At 44.4% G+C, this 27794-nt stretch overlaps 1 protein-coding gene across 4 annotated transcripts in view; it reads left to right on the top strand.

Annotated features, from left to right (window-relative positions):
* Nucleotides 1-27794, top strand: part of dpp6a (dipeptidyl-peptidase 6a) — a 196014-nt gene that overhangs the window by 43579 nt on the left and 124641 nt on the right. The window lies entirely within an intron of this gene.

Below are 27794 nucleotides of genomic sequence, written 5' to 3'. Positions count from 1 at the left end.
GCATTTAGAGTTTGGTCGGGATGCTTTTGTCAGCATTTTATGTTGCACGTGTTGTGCATCAGTGCTGACAGCTTCTACCCTTCCCACAGAGGCACAACCCAGTAGAATCACTGCATATCTCAGTTATCGGCGTCTGCAGGGGGGAATTTGTTTGTTTTGCAGCCTCTGACTTGATTGCTGCCTTTTGAGTGGCTACAGTATTTCCTGTCATCTTAGACTGGAGTCATGCATTTTGCTATACTTGTAAGTTCCTAAGTCTGTCATATCTACAATTTTTCCTTTTTTAAGGTGATTTACTTACTGCTCCCAATCAGGAAACTCGTCTTTCAGACCTTCTGTCCAACTCTGCCTGTAATGATGGATTTTCTGGGCATCATTGATATACTGATATTGTGTCTGTTTCATTTATTGATGTGCCAGATTTCACACTCCCCTTCTGACCTTTCTCTGCTATAACATCTGTCCATCCCCCTCCTCTCATTCGTGTCCCTCAGGAGCGAAAACCTCCTCTAAGCACCGATCAGGCTTAGTGCAGGGGTTTAGACAAAAGAATCCTCTTAACAAGAAAGTATAAAAAAATTCCAAAGGTCTTGGAGGGTAAACAGTTGTTTGCATTAAGAAAAAGTTCAAATATGAAAATTTGTTGCTGTTATACTTGTGCATGTAATTTATTGATGGAAAATTTTCACCCAGAAAAATGAGATAGAGCTCAACAGAACAAAACAAAACAACAAATCAGTTATGGCATTGATTTTGTTTTATATTTCTCCCATTGGAAACGACAGATGGTGCAATATGCAGTATGGGAGATAATGATTTATATAAGAGGAAATAAGAAATATGCAATTCTGCCCATGCACATTTGTCTTGTGGAAGGATTCCTCCTAGCCTTTGAGTCATTATTTTAGTGCTAGAAATCAATATTGACTTAAGGCCGGTTGCGTTCCCTGTCACTTACCCAACCTTTACCTTTTGGCGGTCTGAATACCAAACAGACAAGGCTGTGGAGAAATGAATTATGCCCAGTTCAATTTATTGATTTTTTTCCATAGTAAACACTGGCCAAAGTTTGGAGGCAAATTAAATCAACGTCAAGAACATTTGGAGTGCCTGTGTGCAGGAAAAAAAAAGCCTTATAATAAATATGAGGTTCTTTAGTCGTGATTAGAGACAGAGAGGAACCGGTGGCATGGCGTCCTCCCAGAGGTCCCTGAGGTCCAGCTGCATAACTACCGTCCTCCTGTAGCAGACTGGAGAAAAGCACCAAGGGATTAAGCCATGGCTGACTATCTGAGCGGCACTGCCAGTACCATACATGGACCCCCAAACAGGAGAAGCAGCGGAGAGCCCAGAAGACTCCGGCAGGTGCTGATGTACTTCGTAGCACCACGCTTGCCTCTGGGGCGTCACCCGGCCAAGCGTTCGCAGAGAAGCCGTATGAAAGCACTTCCACCTTCGGCTGGGGTCAGTGAAGCTGGCAGGAGTAATAACGGGAGATGTTGTGCCTGATGTCCCCGGGGCACGCTGCCCCCTGCTGGGAGTCACACAGAGACGCATGCGGTGATACATACCAATAGAGGCCGAGCTGGCGCTAGTGCCTGTGCTCATACATCAGTCTGTTCTGTTAAAGACATCCACATGAAGGTCTCGTCTTTGGAGAGTGTCTTATTTTTATGCGTAACTTGCCCTTTAATTGAAAGATAATCCTCTCCTATCGTTCTGTCTTCTGACCAGCATGTCTGAATATGTTGGGTTCGTTATCTCAGACATTTCTAATAGACTTGGGTTCTAGTTCATGCACTGTATATTTCACACATTCTGTAAATTCAGTGCTTCTAAAGACGCTCAAATCTAACCTCATTCTGATCTGAGCAGAGCGATATGGTGCAGGGCTTCTCTCATGGGCCCCAGCAGAGGGGAGGGTTGAAGAATGACAGGCTCAATTCACTTCCCCATTTGGACTTTTGACAAACTTGGTCAACTGCAACAGCATCAGTGTGCAACTGTCACTAAGCATCTGTCAGTAGGAGAACACACCCCCTCCCTCACCCTCCATACCACCTGCACCACCTACAGCTCTGATGACCATAAGGCTGCTGTCGTTACTACATAAGGTCACTTTCCCAGCATCCTCTGCTGCCCCCCACCCCAACTATACTAGTTTGCTAAACACTTTCTGCCCCTAAAGAAAGTTTGGTGTTTGATTCAGATGTTTTTTCTCCTGTGTTTTGAAGTACAGTTATGAGAGACAGAAATGTGCTGTAGTGGCTGTATTGATCCCGGTCAAGATGCAGCTGCAGGGTGAAGGTGGAGGTGTGTGACAGCAGTCAGAGTGAGGGATGGGTCAGAGAAAACCATGTGACATGGGAAAATAAATGAGTTCTCTCTCTATCTCTCCCTCTCTCTCTCTCTCTCTCTCTCTCTCTCTCTCTCTCTTCCTCTCTCTCTCTGTTTCTCTCTCCCTAGCTTTTTCTCTATCCCTCTCTTTCTGTTTCCCTCTCTCTCTCTCTTCCACTTTCTCTCTCTCCCTTTCTGTCCCTCTTTCTCTCTCTCCTTCTCTCTCGACGGCCCACCTCTCTATCTCTGCCTCTTTCGTTCTCTCTACTGTGCTTTCTTTGATGTGCTTTTCTTTCTCTCCACTCTTTCTAATTTATCTCTCTCTGGCTCTCTATCCCTCCCCCTTTCTTTTACTCCATCTCTCCTTCTCCAGCTGAGAGTCTCTGGATTCTCTCCTCAGTCGGAACAGCTGCCCCACTGATGAATCAAGTTCCTTCTGCCTCCCACGCATCTGGCTAACTTTTTTAAAATACCAATATGATTTCCTCCACTCATGATAAATGGTCTTGTCCTCAGATGGTGGATCATTTAATCCAGAATACAGTGATCTATTATGTCCAGATGCTGCAAAAACTTCACCTGCCACCGAAATGCAGGCGACGAGTCTCACTAAACTTTCCTGACCAATTTATGGTGCACAAGGCTCATATATTCTAGCCATAACCGCTCACATAATGAACTCCGATGTACAGGGGAGTGAGATGTGTGGACTGGCCTGTGCCAAACACCATTTGCCATCCTTGCTCCAGTGTACCCAGAGATCAATGTACAAGAAATTAATTCCTCCTCCATAGCAAAGAGAGAGAGCTCAAGGGGCCGTGTCCATTACTGCCCCAGCCACCGAAGGGAGCCAAAACATGGCAGGGCCAGTCCTGTGGGGCACAGGAGCCATTTTCTAAGCAGCTCACAAGGTGACGAGCAGGAGGAGAAAACATCCATCACGTAATGCAGGCGGGGAAATAAGGTTTCTGTCGGTTAGGCTGGCGAAGATTGTCTGTGGGCAAGGGGACGAGAAGGGAGGTTACAGATAGCGACGCCAACAGCAGCGGACGGATCTAACGCACTGGCACCAGCCGGAGCAGATTAGCGTTCCAGCAAGAACATGGTCTCCACGATCTCGCTTCAGAGTCCCTGCGGTCTGTTCGTACGATCCCTCATGGGTTTCTCGTTACATGTACTTACGGGGGGAGGCAGACTGTGGTTAACAACATTAAGATGCTATTATGCATCCACTAGATGCCAGTGTTGATTCATTTTGGGGAAATTGAGTTAAGGGCATAATTGCTGCCGTTGCTTTGTTTGCACGCAGAGGTTTAATTACAGTGCGCAAGAGTTTCATGCTTACTTAGGCAATTGTGCAGTGTTTCTGCGAGTGAGATATCGACCCTAATCGCTGTTAAAAACCTCTGCTGCATGCCAGATACAGACCCTGTACCAGTAAACACAACCACCAACACAAATGTATTCACTTAGTGGCATGTATTCCAGTTGTTTTATTACAGCTGATGTATTCCAGTTGTTCCATTACAGCTGATGTATTCCAGATGTTCCATTACAGCTGATGTATTCCAGTTGTGCCATTACAGCTGATGTATTCCAGTTGTTCCATTACAGCTGATGTATTCCAGATGTTCCATTACAGCTGATGTATTCCAGATGTTCCATTACAGCTGATGTATTCCAGTTGTTTCATTACAGCTGATGTATTCCAGTTGTGCCATTACAGCTGATGTATTCCAGATGTTCCGTTACAGCTGATGTATTCCAGATGTTCCATTACAGCTGATGTATTCCAGATGTTCCATTACAGCTGATGTATTCCAGTTGTATTATTACATTTGACATATTCTTGTTCCATTACAGCTGATATATTCCAGTTGTTCTTGTTTTCTTATACATACTTCACACAAGAGAGAGAGAGAGAGAGAGAGGAAAAAGAGAGAGAGAGAGAGAGAGAGAGAGAGAGAGAGAGAGAGAGAGAGAGAGGCACAAGACACCTGCCTCAGTCCAGGTCCTATTCCACCTTTTTCTGGTAAACCTGATTGTGAAGTTGTGTTCACGAGAAGAAATGTCGTCTCCTGTCTTCTTCTGCAAAGACGCCACAACACCTAAAACCTGAGAGTCTCGTTCCATCTCCGTTTACATTTGGTCTCTGCTCTTATGCTCAGTCCAGGAAAGAACATTTTGACTTTGTTTGTCTCTTCCGTTACCATGGACACCACATTGGAGAAAAGCACTTTAGTGTTTGTCCTGTTGTGGGCGTTTTTGTGTCTGGGACCCACGTGCAATGGATTCACCTTTTCATGGCACCAGAGGTCAGGAAGCATCATGCAAAGTGTTTTCACAAAAAAAAGTGCTTAAAGAGTTTGCACGTCTTTTAAAACGTATAGATTTATGCCAGTGATCCAGACACCAGAGCCACATATATAATTGGGAGTTTTGCACAAGTGTGTAATACCAATTTGTAAATGATTGAGAAGAACAGTAATATTAAGGTAGTGATTCTGTAGTGTTGTACAGTATTTACAACCTTCTATATGCCAGCCAACATAAGTGGTAGCCAATTAAGTAAATCTGTAGTGTAGGTGTACGCAGTAAAGCAATCACTCCGTGTCTAAGCAAACTGAACTGAGCACTTAGCTGAAGGATGCCTGATATTTAAAAGGGAAGAAGTGCAAATTGCCTCCAAGATTTAGTGTGTCCTGTCACCAGATGACTCATAAACACGGTCACATGTTAATGAAGTTGTCATCACACATTGTCGTTGAACATCCCGAGGTGTTTTAGGTTGTCTGTGCCGTTGGTTTTTAATCGAGAGGCAGCCGAAAGCGACCTTGGCTTACAGGAGTCTTAATGATTCACTGACGTATTTATGTTCCTTACAGTGCACATGCTAGCACATGTCTGAGTCTGTGTTTGTGTCTGCATGTGTGTGTGTGTGTGTGTGTGTGTGTGTGTGTGTGTGTGTGTATGTGTGTGTCTGTGTCTGTGTGGCTTTGAAACATGGCCTGAAGAATACATCCCTGTTATATTGTTGTATTTGTGTGCTTTTGGTTTTGGGAGGTGAGTTTGCTGTGTAGCGCATGCACACAGCTGCAGGTGTTTCTGAGTACCGCATCATTTAAGGAGCTCTTGCATATGCAAATCTCTCTGTGGATGATTACTTTTGATGGAACAGATGTCCTTATTGCTCTAGCGGCCTCGCCTGGGGTGTGTGTGTGTGTGTGTGTGTGTGTGTGTGTGTGTGTATGCGTGCGCGCACGTGTTTGCTATGGAAGCTGGTAGATAAACACTATTTTCTCAGGTTCCTCTAGGTGTGCACATTGAAGTGTAGAGTACACCCTTACACACTCCGCCATGGGGAGGGGGAGATTTGTTCAGTATACAATTAGCTCTACAAACATTGAGAATGTTAAATGAGGGCCACACACTGTGCATTCGTCTTAATGTCGATGTGCTTCACAATGAGGGAGTCAGGTTCAGAAATGACAACCTTATATCTGTTGTGTTGGTGCTGCTGCTAGTATATGAGGTCATAGTTGCAGTGTTTTGCATATCTGTTATGGTGCTTTTAAGCATAGCAGGGATAGCATTCAGAATATGAATTTTTGTATTTTTCATGTTTGCTTTTTCATTGCTAATCCATTGAAAGGGGGTTAATTTCGACTCCGTGGAAATCCTGAGGATACTGGCCACGTGGAGGCGCTGTAGTATTCCTTTACTGTATCGACAACGAGGGGGTGCGAAGATGATAAACTTGGGTTGCGACTAAGCTTTAAATAAGCCTTTTTAAAATCAGGTTAACTTTTTAATCATTCACTTCTTTCCCGTAATGACTCTGTCTATACTTATTTAACAGTTAATTGTTTTTGAGTTAGTGTTTGAAAGCTTTACCCCATAATGTCACTTCTCATGCACACAGCAGTGTCTAAACACCTCTTTAGCACGCACACAGCTCATTGGCTGCAGATATCTTCTGTGCTGAGCCCGTTTGCCCTGCCTTGTACTTTGACCCCCCCCCCCCCCCCCCAGCGCAGTTCCTGTCTGTTCAGAAATTAGTTGGGATAAACTACACGATTGCTGCATCAAATAGATGGACGGTTCTCCAAACCCGCGACGGAGTGTCTAGAAGAAGCACGTGCGGAGAATTCGGATCAAGGCACGAAGTGACATTCTCACTCCACGCCTACAGTGCTCGGGATCACACCAACCAACAAACTCGCACCCGTGTTGAACGGACTGCGATCCGCCCTGTCGAATATCTGCCCGAATTTAATCCCGATCGACTTAGTCGCTTCAATATTTTAAGGTTTTGGATCGCTGTAAGATCGTAGGCTGTCTGTGGCGGGGCGACCTGTTTGTGGCGCGACTGCGTTCCTGCAGCTCTCGCCACTTGTCCGTGACATTTAAGTCATGGCATTACTGTACCTGAGATTTTCGGGAAAGATTAGCAATAGCAGCTCTTTCCGTTTTAACCGAAGCAAGTCACCTGCTGAGTAGAAAGGGCACCGAGGAGAAAACCTGTCGCCTCTGCCCAGACTTAAAATGAGTCAGTACGTTGACGAGGATGTGAGCGCAATCTTCTATTTGTCCTCCTCTTTGCCAGATTTGATTATGTTTCCAGTGGCCCTTCCAGCGCGCAGGTGCGCAGTATCGTTCAACGACCATCTCGCGTTGCGTTTTTTTCCCGTTCAAATGTCATTTGAATTAAGCCGGAGATAACGGCGCACATTTTCACCCTGTTTGTTTTTCATTATTCGGCACGGCGCACGGTTTTGCCCTCTTGGCTTCTAATGACAATTTCGCTGGCAGTCCGTTGAAAAACTTTTTAATAAGTTTCGTGATGTGTTTGGCTCAAAGCTATTTGATGACCGTGATTGCTGTCACACATGAGCACTCGCTATTACCAGCCAACTAGTCTCTCTGCGGAAATACAGTCCTATCATTCCGTATTCATTAGCTTAGGGTTTTAATGAAATTCTAATCACCACGAGCTGATGAAGTTCGCTTTATTTATCACTCGATGTGGTCCACGTGTCACAGGATGAAAAGAGTGGAAAGCGTCGCTTTTCACAGGAATACGCACCGCTTTTGTCTGAGCGTGAACTCGCGCTTCAGGAATCAAGGCGCACTAGATTCTGGTCGTATTTTTCGATCCCCCATTTATTTGTTAGCCAAGGCAAGCCTAACCACGAGAATCCGCGGTTAATGTCGTTCCGCCATAACGGCTAAAGGCTTATTTTTCTGTAACTTGAAGATATGACAGTGGCGTGTCCAGGATTTTATACAAGTGGTGATAAGGTTGGGGCAACAACACTTAATTATCTTTAGTGTAAAAGCGATTTCTGCAGGTAAAATTAATGGGCATTTAATGACATTATTGTATTGGTTTAATTTTTGTTCTGTAGTTGCTAATGTTCACAGGATTTGGTTAAAATCGAGGCCGTAGGCATGGAATAAATACATTAATATAGCACTGAATGCTGTACGCAGCTAACGGGCACATATAAGGTTGTGTAAGTAATTATGTTAATGAATTTTATTCGTATTCATTCATGGTATATTAATAATGATTTAACTCGGCAAGAAGCTTGACACGTGAACAACGTGCTAGTATCAACACGGATGAGGAATGGCTCTGCAGAACTATGTTGGAAATAACTCTGTTTACGTGGAAAAGATAAACGTATTATCCAGACATAACAATTATGTCACAGCCAATAACAGTGAGAAGTAGGAACTAAATGTGGTATAATTCTTGAATTCTTGCTGAGCCAATCAGAGGGACGAACAGCAGTTAATGTAATAATCTTAAATAAATAATAAACTTAAATTGAGAGAAAGCTAAAATAAGGGATTTTTAATTGAGGATAGCAGCTTAATTGAGGTAGTAAGACTTTGTCTAGGGTGTCAGCTGTCACCTTGTGCTACCTGTATCGCCACACCCATGAGTGGTTTATACGACTTTCTTTTCTTTATCGTACGCAGGGGCGCAGATGGCACTGGGGACGGGAGGGACATGTCCCCTCCAGATTTATATTGACCCCATCCGAAATCTAGCATCTACAAGCATAAACGTATATATTGTACAGCTTGGTCCCCCTCACTTCAGAATTTCCATCTGCATAGGTGCAGTAAGAGCAGGTGTCCATTTCACTTGACAGAACATCTTTCCTTATCTTCATCTCACAATATTTTATGCATTTAATGACGGTGAAAGTAATTATAAACAGCGCGGCGTTTGTGCCTAATGCGCTGTCCAAGGTACTGAAATTGTTTACAGAGCTCGTTTTGCTCTCGACGCTGGTGGAGCTCTCCAAGGTTCTGAATCCGAATAAGTTATCATGGGGTTAAAGTATATTAATGCTACGTGTTAATTACTAATGCGCGATAATACCTAAATGTGATCCCCGGGTAGGTACAAATTGGCTTAACCTATTAAAAAAGCTGATGGTAGCTTCATGTTATCATTCTTTTTCTCCCTGTGGAGCAATGCTGTTTGGTATTACACTGAAAATATTTGTAAAAGGAGTAGGATTACTGAATTATTAATACACACTAATTAATTGGTCCTATGATGGTTGCATTGGCTCAGAACTGTATAACCAGAGCATTTAACTCATCTGCACTAATTATACTTTTCCAATCAGGAGTTTGTATTGTATTTAATACTGGTAGCCTATATTACTTTCATTAATTCAAATTAAAGTACACTATAATGTCAAAAGTATTCACTCACCTTCTTTGACTCACATATGAGCTTAAATGACATCCCATTGCTAATCCATAGGGTTCAATATGACATTGGTCCACCCTTTGCAGCTAGAGCAGCTTCAAGTCTTCTGGGAAGGCTGGGAAGGTTTAGGAGTGTGTTCATGGGGATATTTGACCATTCTTCCAGAAGCGCATTTGTGAGGTCACATGCTGATGTTGGATGAGAAGGCCTGGCTCTCTGTCTCTATTTCATCCCAATGGTGTTCTGTCGGGTTGAGGTCAGGACTCTGTGCATGCCAGTCAAGTTCATCCACACCAGACTCTGCCATCCATGTCTTTATGGACCTTGCTTTGTGCATTGGTACACAGTCATGTTGGAAGAGGAAGGGGCCAGCTCCAAACTGTTCCCACAATGTTAAGAGCATGGAATTGTCCAAAATGTCTTGGTATTCTGAAACATTCAGAGTTCTTTTCTCTGGAACGAAGGGGCCAAGCCCAGCTCCTGAAAAACAACACCACACCGTAATCCCCCTTCCACCAAACTTTACACTGGGCACAATGCAGTCAGACAAGTGCTGTTCTCCTGGCAACCCCCAAACCCAGACTCATCCATCAGATTGCCAGATGGAGAAGTATGATTCATCTCCAGTGAATGCACCTCCACTGCTCTAGAGTCCAGTGGCAGCGTGCTTTACACCATTGCAACTGATGCTTTGCATTGCACTTGGTGATATATGGTTTGGATGCAGCTGGTCGACCATGGAAACCCATTCCATGAAGCTCTCTGCGCACTGTTCTTGAGGTAATCTGAATGCCAATGAAGTTTGGATGTCTGTAGTGATTCTTCTATGCGCTACAGCATCCGCTGACCCCGCTCCATCAGTTTCGTGGTCTACTACTTCGTGGCTGAGTTGCTGTCATTCCACTTCCATTTTCTTATTATAGAGCTGACAGTTGACTGTGGGATATTTAGGAGTGAGGAAATATCACAACTGGATTTGTTGCACAGGTGGCATCATATCATAGTTCCACGCTGGAATTCACTGAGCTCCTGATAGTGTCCCATTCTTTCACAAATGTTTGTAAAACCATTTTGCGTGCTTAATTTTATATGCCTGTGGCCATGGAAGTGATTGGAACACTTTCCGATAATTTGGATGGGTGAGCCAATAATTTTGGAATGTAGTGAAAGTGAGAGCACCATTCTTTTCTCTCTTTTTTTTTTTTTTTTACAAAACATTAAAAACCTGTTTGATCATATTCTGATTTTAAAAGAGTATCTCTCATTTGTTAAATTAACAAGCTAAGGTTTATTGGTATTGGCCAATGTAGGGCTGTGAGACAGAAGTGGTCTATGTTCTTGTTGCATATATGTTGTTCATAATTGTTCACGAGAAAAGATATATAGATGTGTATTTAATTTGAATGGATCACACCACTCTTCATACAACACTTACATTGGAAGGTCTGATCCAAATGTTTTAACAGGGCATGTGAGTTATGGTTCTAGGTTAGGCTTCATGATACTGCATAACAGCTAGAAATAGAAAACCTTGAGACATGTCCACATATTTTGATACAGCAGATATATTAGACCAGGTTCAGGTCTTGATTTTGATATGAACTGCATATCTTGTATTGCCCAGGCCTTGTAGGGAAGGTTGTTCTCAAAATTCAGTTCTCGAATTGCCATCTATGTGCTTTCTGTACAGCAACTTTTTTAGCTTGTTGTTTTATTTTATTTCACAGTGAAGTAATCAGGATTGAATCAGCCTTTTTAGTTTAGCATGTTCTTAATTTGTTAATTTAGCCTCAATTAGATTTCAATGCACACTGAATTCAGCATTGGTAATTTCACTGTGACTGCATCAACTCATTAGCACAGATACATACACATCCATACACAATACGCAGTCCATCCATCGCTGGATTTTTAATTTGACTAAAGCCGTCTCTCACATCTTGTGGATGGAATCGAATAGCCTGACCTTAATTAATCACTGTGTTCCTCTTGGCCCTGCAAGGTGGCATTTAAAGCAAGTGAACTAGTGGAAATGAATCCCCCTGTGATGAAAAACATATCGACTCCCTCTGTATTGAACTACATGGAGCTTGCGTAGTTGCCGCAATGCTTTTATGGGGCCACCCCAGTCTTCACTGACATCCATGCGACCAAGAGCTTTGGTTCCAAAGCATGGCCTTTCATAATAGCCAATGTGCTGGACAAAATATGTGTCCAGGGCTAATGGAAGTCTATTGATTAGAACTAACTGATGCAAAGGGCTTATGCCATGGAATTACACTGATGATTAAAAAAATTGCAATGCATTTAAAACGATTAATTATGTCCTTATGTAGCTTGAGCTAGGCCCTAACTTGTGCAAAAAAAATCCCATTTTGTCAATACATGAAGGCTTGGACTGCTTAATCCTGCATGCAGCTAAGCTTCCGTATGAAGATCTGTGATTAAAATCTCATCAAACTTTCTTTCCCATCTCCTGAGCTTAGATAAATGCTCACACAAACACACACATATATTACACACACATAGGGCTTTGAATGCAGATGAGGTGTGTGCGCTAGTGTATGTTCCATGTGCATGTCAGCAGTATGCATATCAGTGAGTGTGTGTCCTTGCGTCTGTTGGTGTGTGTTGCTTTTACGCGTTGCCCACTAATATCACCCCCATATTATTCTTTGCCATGCAATGATATTCAAGTTCTAGGCTGACAGCGTGCCCGGTTTGATTACCCTCGCTGCCCTTCCCCGCCCACCATCCACTGACTTCTGGCTCCTGATGAAGTTCCTTATTATGATTTTGGATGTTGACAGCACTCACAAGCTTCACTCCACTGACTGTGAAAGAACTGCTGTGGTTTGGGGTTTTCAGACTCTCCCCTGGGTGCCGCTCTCCCACTGGGGTTAGTGAATGGAACAGATGGTGAATCGCAGCATCGTAGCTGTGTAAGGCAACACGGGGCAGAATGAGCAGTGTTGTCTCTGCTCTCTGTGGCTCCTCAGCCTTGGGATGGTGAGGAATTCCATTCTGGGGAAACAGCTCTTGTGTTTTGAAAGCCCTCTGTTCTCGTACTCATGCTCATCTTTGCTCCTCACTTCTGAAGCAGGTCTGTCAAGTTTCTGCATACAAGTGTCACAAAAACACAAAGAGATTTCTAAAGGTTTCAAGGTTTGAGAGCTGTTCATTTCATTTCAGAGTAGAGATCTCCTCGCTCAGATGGTTACATGCTATAGTATATACACACATATGCACAAGTGCAATTATACTTGCCACTCATCTCCACCTTGCTCAGAATAATGTCTCAACACAATTTAAACATCAGAGGTCATTTATTACATAATTATGTGTCAGTAATGATTTACTAAAATCTGAAAATTTTAACTTTGAGTGGAGAGAGACAGGCAGATGATAGAAACACGGAGAGAGACAGAGACAGGGAGACCAAGGCAGAAAGACAAGTAGCCAGACAGCGAGAGAAAGAAGAAGAAAAGAGTTTTCATAGTGCTAGCAAACATAAGCTTGTCCATAGTCCTTGCGTGTATGAAAGCACAGGGTTTGATCTCAGTGTTTGTATTAAGATAAATAAAAATGCAGAGTAGAAAATATGCTAAATATTAAAGAGCTCACATTCCATGAATGTTTGTGGTTTTCCAGGGCATCACATATTAGACAACCACTGTAATGGCTACAGAGTTTTAGAGCTCCATATTGCTACAGAGAGGTCACAAATCATTAAAGATTTCCCAAGCTCAATTTTATCTGCCTAACCAGACATATTGGCTTACCACATGCTCAGTATGTTACAACGGGTCATTTTAGTGTGGACATTTGTGCCCACAGACTTACAAAAGAAGGAACTTTTTTATTTCTTTGAGTTTAAACTTTTGCATTGTCTGCCTTTGTCTGCTAGCAAAGGTCATTTCAGATTTAATTGACATTAATACTGTTTTAGAGCTTTTTATCTTTCTTTTAAAGAAAGTCTGGACTTTGTGAAGTATCTAATCTAATAGAGGACTGTCAGAACAGTTCATGAGCAGGTGTGAGGTGGCATTAGGAGAGAGTTTACCCTGCTGTGTTTTGGTTACATGGTACATGAGAGTGGAGTTTATAACCTGCAGAGGGCAACAGGAAAGCTGTGACTTTGTATTTGCTGAGAACTTGCTATGGACTCATAAATTACTTCCTGAAAACCAACACTGGTCTCCTGATAACACTGGAGCGATCATTAGTCTAACACTACAGACAGGGTAAACACCATCGACCTCGTTGCTAGCGGTAATGCCGTCGTTAGTTCTACACTAACGAATGGACCTGTCACACCACTAAAAATCTCCTTCCGGAGTCTGATTGGTCCAAACTCCGGCTGTCTGAGAAAACCACTGTGCTTGTCAACGTCTTAAATCACACTCTGGATTAGTGCCAGCCCTGTTCCCCCGAGTGCCAGCAGGTTGGATCCACAGGGCTGCCCAGATTCCTCGAGGCCTGGCCGGCGTGGCGTCTGCTATCAGAGACCCGCCCCCCGTGCTAATGCGGGAGATGAATGGCATAATAGAGACATTAGGGTCCTGACGAGGCTGGCTGGGAGCCGTATCCTGTGCAACAGCTGCTACAGGACACGTCTGGGAGGGCGGGCACCATCAACACGTCCCCGAACGGGAGGCACGGGATGGGGGCAAATGAGCAGCAGCTGGCATCCTGCACTGCTGGGTCTGGCCATGAAGCTGGAATTAGGACGACGTCACAGTGGCTTTAACACATGAAGAGGAGGAGGGCATTGGGAAAATAACCAGCCCCAGTAAATTAGATTTTTGTTACAATTCCCTAAATGTATTACAGCCGATATGCGAACATTAGGAGGCCTGCGACTAGCTCCACGCCGGGGCCATGCGACGGTGTAGTTTGTGAAATCCATCACACATGGCAAGTAGGGGTCGATTGACAGTGACACCAAGCTTGTCCTCCGTCTTGGTCTAGTGTGTAATTAAGAACAGGCTCCTCTGATACTGCTGTGGCTCTTTATGTGAGTGCATTTGTAGCCTCCACATTGTGACATGTAATAGTACCTACAGGGGTTTCTCAGAGACAGCCAATTATGCACCCCCATGAGGCAGGTACGGTGCAGTATTCATCATTAACTGGTAAATGGAGATGCCCAGCTTTGGTCCTAGAGATCGACAGTCCTGATGAGTCTGGGTTCAGCACACCTGCTACCAATGTTCAGATGCTCCTAAAGGTCTGATTCATCGAATCAGATTAGGGCTGGAATTAAGTTCTGCAGGAGCGTAGATCTCCAGGAATATAGCTGAGTAACCCTGCTGTACTGTATGCAGCAGCTCAGCTTCACATTAGGGCCCTGCCTGTCCCTGGTTTTGACTCATACCTCTTCCTACACAGACAGAGGCTGTCAAACTAGTAGTCTAGAAAGACCTGCACTATAAGTCACACAGTGGCCACAAGGGAGAGCTGTAAAAGTTCAGATTGAGAAATATAGAAGTCCTTCCATGATATATCACCCAGCTGATTTAATTACTTATGCCTACTTGTTTGATGGATTGGTGAAGACAGGTAATTGCATGGAAAACCCAAGGAGGACTTTCTGAACTTGAATTATCCACCTCTGTGAATTCATCATGTAGTGTTCCAGGTGTTTGGTTAACTTGTCTCTCTTGGGTTTCTAAACCTTAATAAGATGTGCTACATGGGTTGCATCGCATGTATTCTGGTTTGTTTCTGCATCTGGTGAGGCTGTCAGGTCATTTTTGTGCCCTGAGTTCTGTGCTTCTCTACAGAATAACAAACTACTGGCTATTACATAATACTTTAGCATGAGATTAGAGATTACAGAGTAGTGGGAGATCACATTAATTTCTTCTTATTGGTAAGTCTGGATGTCTGGATGCGCAGAGTGCAGTGTTCTGTAGTGACAATTTGAGTTAATATGCCCTTTATGGAATGGGAGACCCATTATGGAAATGGAAGCTTCATTATGGAAATGAGGGGTTCATTGGTAATGTCAGAATAATGTCTCTGCTGCTATTGGCGCGTGCATTCATCTTTTAATAAAAAGGTTGGTCAATGTGTTTGTAGGTGTTTGTCACCTACTAGAGAACACCAAGGTCTGAATCCCAGGGATATATAGGCACTGTGTTAGTTACACTATAGTAAAGTAACACTGTGATGGAAGTGGTGGTCATCAGTTGGGTTTTAGGATCCTACGTTCAGTTCACTGGTGTCTGTTGCCATGTGTGTGCAGGTGGATGTGGGCCGGGCCTGACACCATGCCCTTCCCAAACATGCAGCTTCTCATGCAGGGATGTAATCTCCAACCTCCAAATACAGCTCTATATGAGCAGTGGCATCATGAATGAAGAATGAACGAAAAACACATAATAGGCCTGTGTAATTACAGTAATAAAAGAAACAAATCAGTTATCAATAGATGACTGGTACTGGAATCTAACATTTTAAAATGCAGTTTAGAGCACTTTATATAATGTTTTATTTAACTATATGAATCATACATTTTGTTTAGGGTTTTAAATGTGAAAACATTACAAAAGTTTATCACAGGTACTTAGAATGTTTTACGAGTCTCTCTCTCTCTCATACACACACACACACACACACACACACACGCACACACACACACACAAACACACACACACACACACACACACACACACACACACACACACACACACACACACACACACACTATAAGCGATTGTGTGTCTCATCTTCTGTCAGTTGCGCCAACAGATGGCGATCATTAATATCTTTGTCTTTGCGTAAAAACGATTTCGTCTCCAGCTGCACGAGCCATTACCGCAGGGAGCCGCCGGACGTCTCGTCTAAGTTGGAGGATATAACTCTTCCTCTAACGGGTGTAGAGCAGTCTCCTTGATCCGGATCAGCAAACGTCTCTTTTATTCATCTCCCCAAAACGCTGCTATGCCTGTGTGCCGTGAATCGGTGTTACGGTATGAAAGTGCTTAGTTGATCATTACTTATGACACTTCACCATTATATTTACACACATATAGAAAAAGACCCCAAAGACATAACGCCTAAGCAGTGATGTATCAGAACAGACTGCATTTTGCACCCTTCTCGTGGCTACACGTACACAGCCATGGCGAGAGGAGCGGTACGGGCTTTCATTGTCTAATATTGTCTCCATCGCCCACCCTCCTTCTCCTCTTGAGTGTTGTACCCTACTAGGACTGCATACGGGATAATAATATGAAACACAATATGACATTTAATAAACATGACACGAATACTTAAAAACACAATTTCGACCTGGAGTTTCACGTGTCTGAGAAAATGACCATCAGCCCGCAGTTCCAGCAAGTCGCCACTAGAGGATATCCTGCGCCGAAGTCTCGGGCTAGAGAAGTTTAAATAAATACTACTTGGCTGTGCGTTTTAATTCCTCCTGTTTAAAGGGAAAGGATGATCGGGCATGCACGAGGACTGTCATAATGCGCAGAGATTTTATTTATTTATTTGTTAGCAGTAGTTGTTGGCAGTAATTCTACTCTTGCTGTTTGCCCGAAACACAGCTGCACTTGATTATAAACTAGTCTTACGTTCAACATCAATCAGATATTCTAACCTGGGCCAAGTGAAGATTCATGAACAAAGCTATTTTTTTCTATGATGAATTTAAAAAGGCGAGCGAGTCGATAGGGAAAATGAATTACCCTCAGGCTGAGGTGACGCATAGCCTACTCGTGAGGAGGACAGTGTTGGACATCGATTTCACGAGCTCACTAAATAAGTGCTTTGATGCATGATTTATGAACGCTGTCTTGCCTAAAGCTGTCAATAGAGGGCAGGCCTTCCTTGCTACAATTAATGAAACCGGACAAAGGCATAATTTCCCTCAGTTAATAAAAAGTAATATGCTCAACAACTTCTTTGCCCTACCACTCTCCACAGAACCACATCATTTCCTTGGTTTGGTCTTCTATAAATCAGGCTTTGTCCTACAGTGATTTAGTGAAACAGCTCCTACTTTTGTTCTTCCTTCTTCACATCCTCCCGGGCCGCCTCATGCCACCTGGGACGTCCATGTTGTTCTATGCTTGTTTTGAAAGCTTTCCACTAACAATGGGCAATGTGGGCCAACAGAAGTCCAGACCTCTTGCCAAACTTTCTTTTCAGTGTGATGTGCTCTGGCACCTTTTAAGTGTGAAGCAGCCTTTGGAAGCCTTTGTGTCTGTCTGCTGACAGCTTTTAGGGTATTCTTCTTCTGTGTGAGACTCTGCTGGGGGTTTGTGCTCAAAATGACATTGGAAACCTGTCCTGAAGGAGCTATGAGACAGAAGGAGAGCAGGGTTTGTAGGGGAAGAGTGAGTGAGATAGAGAGAGGAAGTGAGGGAGAGAGTGAAATAGAGAGGGAGGGCGGAGGGAGAGAGATACAGGGAAGGAGGGGGTGAGGAGGAAGAAACAAGGAGAACAATGAGAGAGGGAGGAGTTTTGAGGTAAGAGAAAGAGAAAAGAGCACAGAGAAGCAAAGATTGAGAGGAGGTGTGGAGGTATAAGGGAGAGAGAGAGAGCAAGGTAACAGATGGAGAGGGGGGACTCAGAAAAGATAGGCCGCCAAAGACAGATGGAGGGGGGGGGTAGAGAGAGAGAGAGAGAGAGAGAGAGAGAGAGACATAGCCAGCAGAGGCTGGGATGGTGTGGGACAGAACCCCCAGAACCCCAGTGTAGTGCAGCATCGCTGGTGCTGTCAGTCTCCATGCTGAAGCCACGTCTGTAGAGACTGTTTAGAGGCCTCAACTATCACAGAGAGTCAGATAAGGCAGGAGAGATTTGTGTGAAAACAGTCCAGGAGGACCCCACACCACAACACACCCTCCACCCCCAGTGATGCCCCGCTGCGGGTGCTGAGATGGTGTGAAGGCCTGAGGTGGTGTGAGTGTGGTCCTGAGTCTGTGTGAGGAAGTCACAGTACAGGGTAATTGATCACGTGTCTGCTGCCTGCATGATTGGCCTTGCTATACCTTTGTCCTGAGGAGTGTGTGTGTGTGTGTGTGCATGCGTGCACTTACTGAGACAGGTGATAGATAACAAAGCACACTTGTGTGTATTCACACAAACACATGTGCATACACACACATACACATTCTTGGATGTCTGGTGGAAGGACCTGTGCTCTAATTGGGTGAATTCCTCTGGCTGAAACAGAATAATCCTGACAGAATCACCTGCAGAGCTGTATTTTCTGCTGTAATTGGACTCACTTTCTGTGTCTGAGCTTGTCTCTCTATCTCTTTCTCTCTCCCTATCCTCTTTGCTCTTTGTCCTCCATGCTGTGTCTATCCTTGCATTTCACTCCCTCTCTCTCTGACTCTTCCCTCCGTAAAGATCTCCTCGACTCTGTTCAAATGACTTTGATTTCCGTTTCTTTTTTTTCTCCTATGTAATGGTCAGCTGAACTTTATGTCTCTGGATGTCTCTGTTCCCCTCTGGAAGAGCTGCAGTAACTCTCCTGGAATAGCTCAGCAGAGACGTCCTCTGGACACAATGCCCTGCCATGGACATAACAAACAAAAAATGGGAATTAATGAGTAAAGAAATAGTGAAGCAGCATTTAAAGTGTTGGAGCATTGTGTTCATTTCGAAAAATAGCCTGCTGGATGGTGCCCAGTGTTCTGTCAGCGATAAACTAGAGATGTATTTGCGGTTTTTGTAGTGTTGTGCCCAAGAGGATCAGCTTCAGAAGAAGAAATGTGTCACCTGTGCAGCACATTCACTACTGTGTCCCAGCACCAACGCACTCTGCAACCTGTTGTCTCAAATTTAGTGTAGTTTACAGGTGCATACTTCCTGATCACAAACCACAGAGTCCCACGACGCATGATTCATTGTTTAGTTACTGTTTAGTTACTGAGATGGAAGAATTAATCCAAACTGCTTTTAGTATGAGGAGTGATAAACTCTGGCTTTTTCAATGGTGCTTTAGGTTTCCTTTGGTCTGTACAAAAGTGTGATTCTCTGACGGTTTGAACCTCATAGTTGTTGGGTTCATCGTAGCTGTGAAGCTCAGAATTCATAATGACTGTCGATCATGTTCAACATCACACTTATCATCTGACACATTTGACAGAGTTCAGTGTAGATCTAATCCTGAGCATTAAACTGGCATGCATATTTACTTCACTATCTTTCTCTCATTTTCCCGCACAGTAGCGTTCAGTCAACACAGTTGCATGCACTCTCATTTGCATGTGAAATTACCGTAAGCCATTTTCACTGACAGTTCTGTTATTCATTGGTTTCATCTCGGTTTACAGCTTCATGATGAAAACCTCATGTTTGTTGGCATGTAAATATACAAAATATTTTATCAATCTGAACAATTAATTTAAATCTGAATATTGGTTTCTCTTCATTATCATCAACATAATCAAATCAAAATATACAATAAAATCAACAGAGAACAAGGACGTCCGAACTTGTCTAGAAGACATCCATTTTTGCAACTCAGTGATAACAAAATGGAATTTATTATCATTGGGATTAGTGCATCACACGTGCACTAATGCAGTATATTTGGAGACCATATCAGTTAAGTCCCAACATCATATCAAAAACACAGTCCTCACATTTGACTGTGACCTAACCTCTAAATTTCATTTTAGCAATGTCAGACGTATCCTCACAGCAACTGATATAGAAAGAGGAACTCCCACATGCATTGGCATTATCCTGGCTGGACTAGCGTAATGCACTGATAGCATTCTCCCTCTGTATTTTCAAGCCTACGGAGGATAGAGCAAGCAGAATGCTAGCTTGTGTGGAGATGAAAGCACATATAACGGTCTGTAAAGAGTTGCCCTGGCTACCTCTGTCATTCAGAAGCAACTTTAACATCCTTCTGCTGACCTTTAAGTGCTTACATGGTCTTGCCCCTTTTTACTTCAGCAGCATGATCACTAGGCATGCACTCTCGAGGGCTCTCGGATCAGCCGATAAGTACATGCTGCTGGTGCCCAACACCTGACCAAATATCACTGAGGGCTCTCAGATCAGTCGATGGTATTCTGATGGTGCCCACCACCCAACGGAAGAGACTGCATTCTGTTGCCATGGCCCCACACTCTAGAACTCTCTTCCAGATGACATGAGAGCTGTCGATGATTGAAAGGCATTCAAGAAAAAAGTCAAGACCTTTTTATTCTCTAAGGTCTTTAATTAGAGTGCTGTTGTTTTATCTGTACTTCGGTTGTGACTCCTTTTGTCTCCGCTGTTACAGCCTTTAATTTTTAATAATGCACTTTCTTATATTTGCTGTATTTCTTATCTCTGTGTTTGACTTCTCTTATCGCCTTGAAGGGTTGAAATGGGGTCACATTTTGAAACTGTATTTTAATTATGAGGTCTTTTATTTTCTGTACATTGTGTCTTTTATCTGTTGGGAACTTTAATATGGCTTAACGCTTGATTTTGGGAATCAGTTGCCATACCAACAAATTTCAGGGCATGCTTTAAAATATTTGGTAACATTTGGGTGTCCTATTGATGAAAATATTTTCTCCATGATTGCACAAATATTCCCTGTTAACTTGCACATTGCTTTAATTATTTAATGATAAGAAATTATTTTATTAATTGTTTCTATTCTTTTCTTCTTTTTCTATTCTTATTCAACATTTTGTAAACTGTGCAAAAAGTGCTTGATGAAGTTTTCTCATCCTCCTCCTCCTTCTTCTTGTCATGATGCCCACAAGCCCTGATGCTGTGTGTGTGTGTGTGTGTGTGTGTGTGTGTGTGTGTGTGTGTGTGTGTGTGTGTGTGTGTGTGTGTGCGTGCATGCGTGCGTGTGTGTGTGTGCGTGCGTGTAATGATATGTAATGATATGATGGATTTATACATGCAGGTTTGTTTAAAGAATCATGTGGAGTAATGCCCATTATACCTCTCTACAACACACCCTTTCTCCCTCTCTCACACTCTCTGTGCTCTCTTTCCCCAACAAACAGAAACTGGCCTTTCAGTCTCTCTCTCTATCTCTCTCATTCTCTTCCCCTTTCCAGCCTAACTAAGCATCCAATTATAGTTCTCCAATAGTCCCACGAGTTTTATTCCAGCTCCGTAAGACTCCGCATTCATTAATAAAATGATTATACAACTTTATTATATTTTCAATATATATATTTTTTATTAATTTAGGTATTTTTAATTTGAATAGCTGCACATACTCGAGCTGTTAGTGTATGGCCTTCAGATGTCTTTGAGCTTAAATGGCATGCTTTTTGATTATCGCATTCCTCTGCTGAGGAATGTTGTGTTTGTGGTTGACTTTTAAAGGGGTGCCTTTTAATGACTTGGTTTGGGGTCCTTATCTCCAGCTTCTCCATACATTCCTGCTTTGCAGGAGGAGATGAAGTAGAGCATTAGCAGTGACCTCTTCTGCAGGCCGTGACTCAGGCCAGTTCTGCTCACACGGACGGCGTCTCGGCTCCGGCAGGGACAATGGGCCTGCCGTGCTTCTTGGAACAGATAATGAGTTTTAGCGGTGAATAACTACACCAAGGTCAAAGGAAGTTGTGGAAAGTGGAGAGCACGCTGGAAAGTTTGAATCATAACCCTCCTGCTGTCAGTCTCTGGCAAAGGAAGCTGCAGAAATTTCTGCCTTTTGAAAACTTTTCCCTTGGGGTTTTTTTCAAACAAGCGTGCACACTTGCCAACTTGTAGTAGACACAGTGCTGGGATTTGGATTGCTTACACTCACAAACGTTTGTGTAGTCTCATTTTCAGCTTGTTTGTTTCCCTGTGACGTGCCTCCACCGTGCTGGGGGAGCACTGTCCATGTCTCTCCACTCTCCATGTCCACAGTCTACGGCGCTGCTGCTTTGACCGGCCACGTTCCGGAAGCTCCATCTGTGATGCGAAACATTCCGGAATGGCGCCGTGTTCCGTGTGTTCTTATCCCAGAAGGCAGCCCTGATCCCTTCTCTCCAGTGGCAGCCATGTTCGCCTCAGTCTGCATCTACGTCTGCTGTTCACAAGCTAGGTGTGCACAAACTGAGCATACACACAGTTTAACTTGCATGCACACACACACACAAAAGCACAAAAACACTGTCAGCACGACATAGTGTTAGGCCACATTTATATATTAAATGCCAGCCATTTAAAGCCAAGGCCCCGTTTAGATAGGTATAAAACATTGTTCCCTCTCATCTCTTCTTTGTTGTTTCTATAACGCTGTTCCTTGCTCTGTCTGGCTGTACCTTCTCTATTAATCTTTCTGATCTGCCCCTCCCATTGGTTTTTGAGATGGCCGTGTGGGCTTGGTTCAGTTCTGGCAGGTCCATTAGGAACTCTCTCTCTCTCTCTCTCTCTCTCTCTCTCTTCCCCTTTTGGTCAACCAGGTTGGAACAGGGCTCCTGCTGTGTGGTCTCCTTGTGCTCTCTCATTTCTGCGATAAAGGCATTACCTTGACACACAAGCAAAATGGCCACAGTGTTTCTCATTTGGTCAGACATTTCGGTGTCAGCAGAAAAGTTTACTTTAGGAATGAGGTGAAGAGAAAAGTGGATTGAGGAAGGAATGAAAACGAGGGAGGAGGAGGAGGAGGGAGATTTTCTGTTTTTGGCTCTGGATGACTGGCTTCTTTTGAGAGATGTAATTGTGGAGCTGCACTATGAAAGCGGCCAGTACAACTCTGACGATAAGCCAGAGGCTCTGACATGCTGCTCCAAAACAGCTCACGTGTGCCAGCCACGTCCTTCAGCTCTGACACACTGCTCCAAATCACAGCTCACGTATCCTGGACACTTCCTTCAGCTCTGACACTCTGCTCCAAAACAGCTCACGTGTGCCAGCCACGTCCTTCAGCTCTGACACACTGCTCCAAATCACAGCTCACGTATCCTGGACACTTCCTTCAGCTCTGACACTCTGCTCCAAAACAGCTCACGTGTGCCAGCCACGTCCTTCAGCTCTGACACACTGCTCCAAATCACAGCTCACGTATCCTGGACACTTCCTTCAGCTCTGACACTCTGCTCCAAAACAGCTCACGTGTGCCAGCCACGTCCTTCAGCTCTGACACACTGCTCCAAATCACAGCTCACGTATCCTGGACACTTCCTTCAGCTCTGACACTCTGCTCCAAAACAGCTCACGTGTGCCAGCCACGTCCTTCAGCTCTGACACACTGCTCCAAATCACAGCTCACGTATCCTGGACACTTCCTTCAGCTCTGACACTCTGCTCCAAAACACAGCTCACGTGCCCCAGCCGCTTCTTTGTCTCCAAATTTTCAAGAGAAACAGAATGGGTTCCATAGGTGTCACATGCAGTCATGTTCTGATGTTGCTTCTCTTCGGATGGCTTTAATATCGATGTGGGCTGGCAACTGATAAAGGTGTTCGCTGATGAAAGCGGCCTTGACCCGTAATGCAGTGCTTGTCCAGGCTTCTTTGTTTGCTATGCTAATGATGCAATGTTTACCCACGCAGAGCGTGAAACTGATTGGCCTTTTCAATAGAAACCCAAGGGAGCGAATCACCTCTTTAATCCATCAGGCTTCAATTGTTGTTCTGAGTCACAGCAGGTCTAAGAAATTTCATAAAAACTCTTTCTGATGGAAACAGATTGTTCATACTTTGAGTTGTCCATGTATATCTGAGCCTGAAAGCACTGGCCTCTGTGATACAAGAAGACTAATTTGACAGGCATGCAGAGACCTGTGGGGTGTGTGTGTGTGTGTATGTGTGTTTGTGTGTGTGTGTCTGAATGGTCAGGCTCGAACAGGATTTGTAAATAAGGTACACAGTCCCCAGAGTCCCTGGCTTGCAGTAGCTCGGCCTTCTAGGCATCCATTGTCATGGTGCCGAGCATCTTGGCTTGTGTCAGCACTATTAGAAAAGCACAGGACTGCAAGGCAGCGAGGCAGTGAGGCAGAGAGGCAGAGAAACCTTCGGGAGGCGGGTGTCACGGGCTACACATCTACCCCCTCCACCCATGATTTGACAGGCCAGTAAACAAGCAGAGACACGGCATTACGATCCCTCCCCTGATCCTGCGCTCAGCTGGGTGTGCGATGCCCTGCCTCACACACCTCAGCGCATCTGTGTGGGGCTGCCTGGGAAATCACGCCCACCCTTTTCCCCTGGGCCCCCTGGGCCCTCTGGCTTCCTGCACCCTATACGTGCAGCAGTGCGGGAAGCAGCTGGTGTCCCCCAGCCAAACTCCCAGGGACAAGAGTTTGGAGCAGAAGAATGAGTCTACTGGGGATGTCTGAGAAGGTGTGGCTTCGTTAGGGTTGCGGTCTTGAGAGAGCTGGTCGAACAGGACACACAACATATTAACTGCTCTAATTTCATGGGTTTGATGAGTAGGGCACACACATGCTGATTAATATGTAAAGTACATGCTGATTAATATGTAAAGTACATGCTGATGAATATGTAAAGCATTCCAGATACGAATTTCTGAGAATGTAGACCTGAAACTGTACGACTCTCTCTCTCTCTCTCTCTCTCTCTGTTTTTCTGTTCGTCTCTCTCACTTTCACTCTGTCCGATGAGCAGGTATTTTGTGCCTAAGTTGGGATTTGAATTTGGCATCTGGTGTGATTTACCCTCTTTTTTTCTCCCAAGGCTGATCAATTAGCATTTTGAACCACTGCTGAGATTTGGATTAAACTCACATCCTGGAGCAGTGACTCTTAGCCAAATCTGTGGCAACAGTGACATCATGAGGTGTTGTAGTGATGCGCTTAGCTGCATTTCTCATCACGCACAACCAAAAACAGCCCTCCTTATATCCTACTACAAAAAGCCCACTGGTGAGAGAAACAAAGAGAGAGAAAGAGAGACAGAGAGAGATAGACAAAGAGGAAAAGAGAGAGACAGAATGAGATAGAGAGAGAGCACCTTAACCTGACCTCCTCAGGGCATTTAGAGGATTGATTTTTTTTTCATTTGGCTTAATGTTCAAGCTGCATTCGCTAAAGTAGATTTTCTTTCGACCTTTTGAATTAGTTGTCCATTCCGCAGTTTCTTAGCTGTAGTTTTAAATGTTTTGGAAACTCGTCTTGATTCCTTATTCCACTGCACAGCACCGCTGCACTGATGTGGGGTATGTTAACGATAGCTGCGCTCCACTGCTGCTGGGTGCAGACCTGGCCTGACCTGGTGACGGACCAGACACTCCCAGCTCTGGCAGTCTCCCCAACGTCTGGCACTCTGGTTGGTTTTCATGTTAGGCGTCTATCAAGCACCAGAGTTTCATCACTTGTCCAGCTGTCTGAACATGGGATGTTGGCTGCTGGATAAGCTTCAATCACCATGACTGCTATTCAGCTGAATTCACTTCAGAGTGATTTGTATAGCTCTTGTAGAACAGATGTTGCCACAAATCAGCTTTACAGAAAATCTGGATGTAGACAAACACACATAGTGTTATCTACATTGGATCGGTCAAGTGTTCATGAATACGATACCCCACATTTAAAACAATTGTGTTTTACTGCCACATTGAACACCTTCAACAATCAACTCACACATCTACATTGGCCCTTGCACTGGTCCCTGGAAACTCTGAATCAATCCACATGTCTGTATGGGACTGACCCTGGATCCTGGTGATTCTTAATTGGCTGATTTGGGGTGATAACTCCAGTGCTGGAGTACTGTCACTGATTGGGCTATTGCTGCTGGCCCTGTGCGACCCCCCATTGTAGAAGCTGGACCTCATGGACGTAAGGAGATCAGTCTGAAGGGTCAGCTGACAGGCTCTTCAACATGATATTGGTTTGGTTATGGTAGATCATGATTATATAATAACAATATAGGCATAGCGCATTAGATTAAACTGATGTGTTATTGTAGTATTAAACATGGTAGTATGTGTATGTTACATTTAAACATGGTAAATTTACACATTATCAAAGTAATACAGGGATACTGAAAAAAACACCTTGGTGTGTGAGTGTGTGTGTGTATGTGTGTGTGTGTGTGCGTGTGTGTGTGTGTGTGTGCCTCTGCTTCTTTATGGAGCTTGCACACCGGCTGCCTTTGCTCAAAAGATCTTAATCACTAATCTCATTAGGCGGCATGCTAAACTCATCAGAGTAATAACCCCGGCTTAGCCTCCAGACCCCCCACAACGTCGACGGCACTCAGTAGAAGGAGAGTCATGATGCACCTCCTCCCTGTCAGACCGCCTCTTCACAGACCTGTTCCCCTCAGACCTCCTCTCTGTCAGACCTCCTCTCCTCAGAGTTTCCACTCTCGCGTCTGATGGTCTGTAACAGGTCACTGCAGCAGACGGCTGGCCAACGATGTGCTGTAGTGTGTGTAGGTGATGAATAAATGGGTTTGGGTGTGTGGGCGGGGCGAGGGGCCGGGTATTTAGTCTCACCTCAGGCCAGTCGGTGCGGTGCTCCACCTTCACCATCTTCACTTGTCCACGGCCGTTGTGCATGTCTTTCTGCCCACGCTTCTGGAACAGCAGACACCCACGTCAGAGATGGTCAAGAAGATCTTCAGGGTGAGTGGGCGCACACGTGCACACGTGCTTCCCACGAGAGCACCCTCTTCACGTGGAGGGCGGGTCGACGTGAAGTGGCTTACCTCTGTGAATTAGCTCACTTTCACTGCTTGGCTTGTTTATCAGCTTGCTGTTTAAGAGCAGTTAATCAGTATAATGGGTTCGAACAGTGCTTGCAGTTGGTTAACTACAGCAGGTGCTGTGCCTGACATATGTTAATGTGCAGCCCCAGGGCTGTTATTGACTTCTAGCATTGGTTTTGCTCTGCACTCAATGCAAAGCCATGTAAACTATATATATATATGGATGTATGGGTGTGGGTGTGGGTGTGTGTGTGTGTGTTGGGGGGGGACACGACCATCTGTCTTGAAGTGTGAAAAGAGGCTCTGAAGGCAGGGATGCTCTATGCTGGGTGGTGTTATCTTAGCTGGGGGGCTGCAAGATGATCTTCAGGACAGGGGCTGGTGAAGGCAGGGGGCATCTGTGGCATTTAGGCCGGGGCATTTAGGCCGGGCTTGGGTGCCTGGACTGAGAGGTGCCCCCGCTGGGCTGCTCAGGATTACACCCACAGAAACATTGGCGATTGAAAGGAGAACGCTGGCAATCCCCCATCATGCCGTGTTACACACACACTGTTACTGAATACTGATTCTCCACTCTCATCGAACCAGGGGGTTGTTTGTGTGTGTGTTTGTGACTGTACCTCTCATATGCGCGTGTGTGAAATGTGTGCATGTGTTAGTGTAGCCACAACATTGTCAGTGTTAATGTGTGCATCTGGGAGTCTGTGTATCATCACATATGAATCAGCCGTTAGTTGTTAATCATTGTAGCATTAATTTGTGTCCAATTGGACGGGGAGAAGTGGTAGTTTACTGCAGATGTTAATTCAGCAGTGTTTTTTTTTGTGATTCTTTTCTGTCTGAATAGGTGGTGAGGGGCATCTCTCTTCTCTCTGGTCCAGTTCTCTCACACTGCTGTGAGTGTGGACTGGTGTGTCTTATGGTCCAGTTCTCTCACACTGCTGTGAGTGTGGATGGGTTTGTCCCTCTGGTTCGGTTCTATTACACTGCTGTGAGTGTGGATGGGTTTGTCCCTCTGGTTCGGTTCTATTACACTGCTGTGTGTGTGGAGGGGTGTGTCCCTCTGGTTCGGTTCTGTTACACTGCTGTGTGTGTGGAGGGGTGTGTCCCTCCGGCTTGAC

Source organism: Brachyhypopomus gauderio, chromosome 13, assembly GCF_052324685.1.
Source record: "Brachyhypopomus gauderio isolate BG-103 chromosome 13, BGAUD_0.2, whole genome shotgun sequence".
Classification (NCBI taxonomy): domain Eukaryota; kingdom Metazoa; phylum Chordata; class Actinopteri; order Gymnotiformes; family Hypopomidae; genus Brachyhypopomus; species Brachyhypopomus gauderio.
This window is presented reverse-complemented; position numbering and strand designations above follow the sequence as displayed.